Consider the following 4,818-nt stretch of genomic DNA (forward strand, 5'->3'; position numbering starts at 1 on the left):
TGTAGTGCATGATATTTGTGTTAACAGATATAAATAATAAGCAGCGCCAATCGGAAGTGGAGTATGTGGCATTAGAAGATTGAGATAAAGATAACAGAAAGGAAATCTATGGGTAATCGAAATAACAACAGAAGGAAACTCAAAGAGATAGGGATACGCAGGATACAGTTATGGCTATATTACACTCGCCATTTCTCCAGAATGTCCTGATCATTTGAAAAACCCAAGGCTCTTCGTGTACCTCTCTGTCCCTATCAGAGGGGCACAGTTACTTGTAGGCATTACGGTTTTTCTTTAGAACAAAGTGGACGCGTTTCAGAGCTCTTTAATGCCTATCGTTATTCCCCGCATGATTTAATGAAAGAGCACCATAATATGCTTCATCGCAGTTGCCTACTGGATTCTGCCTACTTCTTCAAGAGCTGGCCAACGATGTCTAGTGAGTATTTAAGTTTTGGTCACAAATAATTCTAAATGATCCTAATAGACATTCGTTCATGGCTACTTTATTTTACCTCATGGACTATGGCATACAGTCATAAAATCGCTTACTGAAATTACTAACCCGTCTGTCGTATATTTAGCTTAGAGCTAGACAGATGTTACTTCCGACAGTATCTAACTTCCGACTTTATTAAACATCATTAACTTATGGATTATAAATGGATAGACTGGGTTAAGCATATGTATATTGGAGATATCTCGAGTATTCTCCAGTGTCATGACAGATATTGCTCTTTGTCTAGGGTGATGGTTAATTCTGTAACTCGAGTCCTGAGTACCCGGACAACTCTTCATCCAAACAAACCAGAATGTCCCTGAAACTAGATAATTCTAATGCATTTCATTTATCTCAACTTCTGACTGCTATCGCATGGTCGCTCTGGGTCCGGAAAACATTTGATGTTAGAGCATCTGGAAAACGAATAATTAACCCATTTATAGGGTGTTGTGTTGGGAAGATTGAATTTATTGGATGTTCCTTCACAGATTAATAGATCTTTAACCATTGATTTTTTAATTCCTAGGACCACTAATAATACTTGTAGTAGAAGTTTGTGAGTAAACTACTCATATGTTGATACAATTACAGTTTTGTTTGAGTTTGTACAGTGTCCCAGTTGAATCAGCATATTGCGTCGCTGAAGTTGATATTCTCTAAAAACTAGAAATAAAAAAGGATTAGTCCACAAAAATAACTTTGAGTAAGGTCTTTCCAAACAGAATACCGGTTTCAAGCTCAGGTAAAGGAGGAAGGTTGGATCTGTGCTTGTTAGCCTAATCCCATACAAATAACTTTGCTAAAAACGCTAACCAGAAAACAATTACTTAGACAACTAGAGCTCTACTCTGTGATTTGAAGGATTTTCAAATAGAAGAGCAGCGACATGTCATAGTGGAAGCCAAGCTACTTTGGAAGTCTCAATGCAGATTTTCCATATATAAAAAAACCCAGCAAATATAGGTATATGAAATGTCTGTATATTATAGGAGATTGAGAAAACCACACACATAACCGCAGAAATGAGAAGGTACAACCTGACCGTGATTGGAATAAGTTAAACTCATTGAACACAATTCGAATGAAGAAAAGTAAATTTATGAAATGTAAAACCATATTCTGTTCAAGAAAAATAAAATTCTTCAACAAACAAGAGCTTGCACTAGTGCTATGGGAAGGAACATAAAATATGCCATTAGGATAAGTCTCATGAATCCAGTGTTATCAAAGCATACTTTACATCAAATAAGAAAGAGGCTACAATGAATATCATCCAGTGCTACATACCCACCAACGATAGCAGTAGAGATGATAAGGGTCGGTTTTATAAGAGACTGCAATTCATCATCGAGAAATGTTCAGGAAACGAAATGACCATCCTGATAGGATGACCAGATGCCAATATCGGAATGAACAACATCGGTTATGAACGCACTATGTGTTGATGTAGACTTGGAGAAAGGGACGAAAACGGCGAGAGATTTGAAAATCTACATAGGTTCAGCAACATGGCTAGAGGTAAATTCATTTTCTCCTGTAAATTCATATACAAAGTTAAATAGGTCCCATCGAATCACATTACACAGATCTCTATTAACTACACTTACATTGGTGAGGCGTTCAGAAGGTCCCTGAAGAAGTAGGAATAAGGAAAGGAACTGGTGTAACTTCAAATCACCATGTGGTGGTGGCTGAGCTAAAACGGAAGCTGAAGAAGCAGTGGACAAGCAGAAAGACTGCATTATAAACATTTAACACGATGTTTCATCGACAGTCTAACAAACTGAACAAACTCGATATTGTTCTCAACAACAGTTTCCATGCCTAACAAAATCTACTCACAGAAGAAGAGTAAGCCACTATGGATAACAAGTTGGAAGAAAGTAAATCAGAAGTGACTCCAACGAATTAGGAGGTGCTGGGTCACATGGAGCCCGACCAGAATGAAGGATGGATCTCTGTAGATCACCTGTGTGTGAGTAAATAAATAGAGAATAGGAAGACAGTTTTGAGTAACAGTGGAATAAGAGCAGAGTAGAGAAATCCCAAGCACAGATTGAACGCCCAGAAGTAAATGAGTGAGTGAAGAAAAGTATTGGAGTTAACAAACGGAAACATGTAAAATATCTGACAACTGTATTTGTGCAATTTGGAACTGGAAGAAGTGTGCACGAACCGTGTGTTTTAAACAACAATCTCCCAGGAAAGTCCAGAAGACCAGACAACTTGTTATGATAACTTGTGGGGAGAGACAATCAGTAATGTGGGATACGTAGGAGTGCAACAGGTGTGTAGAACACTCATGAATTGTTGAATAGACCACCATTGGTGAATATGAGGGACATCGAGACAGCACACACATACGTTTCTACAAATATCACACTGCCAACAAGTGACGAAGATAGAATAACCAAAAGTGAAACGAATATTAGGAAAGCATAAGTAAGACCAGACAACGTGCCAGATGAAGCAATGAAGTCGGACACGGACGTATATACGGAAATAGTCCACACACTATTTAGAAAGATTTGGCGGCAATAACGGATGTCGAAAGACTAGAAAAAGGATACCTTAGGTGGGGTTTTGTTCTCCGAGTTAGATGATTTTGTCACGGATCATAGTTTGGTCTTCTGAACAACATCTCACTTCTATATGAAGTTTGTGCTGGTGATTTTTGGAAAGAAAATGAAAGCTCTACTATCAAACCATCCAGTTTAGAAAACAAGTTTCCACCTAAATGAACCATCTGAGCTACAAATCTTCTCCATTAGAAGGATACTTTATCAGGGTACCGAAGGAGAATTCAGCAAGTGTGGGAAATACAGAGACACCACATAACTGCCAAGATGTTAAAGTTTTCAATAGTGTTGTTGAATCGTATGATAAATTCAGTAGACGTTTAACTCCAGAACAAAAAGCTAAATTTAGTGAGGATTGGTCGACTGACCAAATCACAACACTGAAGATCATTGTTGAATAACCATCAATTGACGCACGCTCATCACTCTATGTGAACATTGTTGACTATGAGAAAGTGTTTGTTAGGGTGGATGGTAGGAGTTTGTGGACTGTTGTTCGACATTATGGAGTGTCTGAGAGTGTCGTCATCATGATACGTCATCATGATCACAATGGATTACAGTGAGAATTCATGCAGCTCATAGATCCATTCAAAGTGAAGATCGGTGTGAGACAAGACTGTCTACTGCCAACTTTTCTTTTTGTTCTGGTTGTCGAATGGATTATGAAGACCTCGACATCTGAGTAGAAGCACACAAAGCATTGAATAGATTGAATGCAGCTGCATGATCTCTTTGTAAATGACTCGGCACTTATATCACATACACAAAAACATATGTATCTGAAGAGAGGTAGTGTAGCAGTTGCATCCATATCAGTATGCATGGTCATTCATAAGAGAAGAGGTGAGACGCTGAAATACAATACAGTGAGTACCAAGCCATTTGTGTTTGATGGTCCTGCTATGGAAGAGATGTGATCATTTACGCGACTTGTCAGGATCACTGATAAACAAGGTGGATATGATATAGTTGTGAGTAGGTGAACTGTTAAGGCAAATGTACCGTTGGTACAAGTGAAGAATATTTGGACATCGAAACAACTGCCACATAACACAAATGTCTGAATTTTCAATACACATGTCAAGATTGTTCTATTGTGCTGAGCTGAAACTTGGAGAACTACTACAACCATCATGAAAATGGTACATGTATTTATAAACATTTGTCTACTCAAGACACTCCTGATGCATTTGTTACATGCCATCACGAATAATCGACTTTCAACTGTACAAATATTTTACAAATGGAAATAAATAATTTAAAATACTTTAAGTGTACAATCATTATGATAAAGAAGCATATACAAAGTGAAATCTTATTACATTTAGCATTTAGCATAAACTACTTATAAGTCTTGAAATGGAGATTAGGACTGTAGTTGACTTTTTTGAAATTTCGATAGAACAAGGAGAAGACGTAGCTGATCTGAAAAATGTGATGTATTTGCGCTATACATTTCGTGTTCTAGTTCTAGCCAGTACTAGTATTTAGTGGTCATTATCGATGTAACTTTATTATTCACCTAGCTATGTACGTATGGATCTAGCTATATAGCATTGGAGAGAAATAACAGTGAAGTGGATTTATAAAAGATTACAACTCTTTTAGACCCCCTAACTGAATTGTACTATGTTGTAATTTGGTCTGAGCTTGACTTAGGTTATAAGAGTTGATAAATTCGTCTTTCTTGATGTGTAAATACAAGCATATCTTTTTTTAATGAAATCGTAACTG

Source organism: Schistosoma haematobium, chromosome 2 (assembly GCF_000699445.3).
Source record: "Schistosoma haematobium chromosome 2, whole genome shotgun sequence".
Taxonomy (NCBI): domain Eukaryota; kingdom Metazoa; phylum Platyhelminthes; class Trematoda; order Strigeidida; family Schistosomatidae; genus Schistosoma; species Schistosoma haematobium.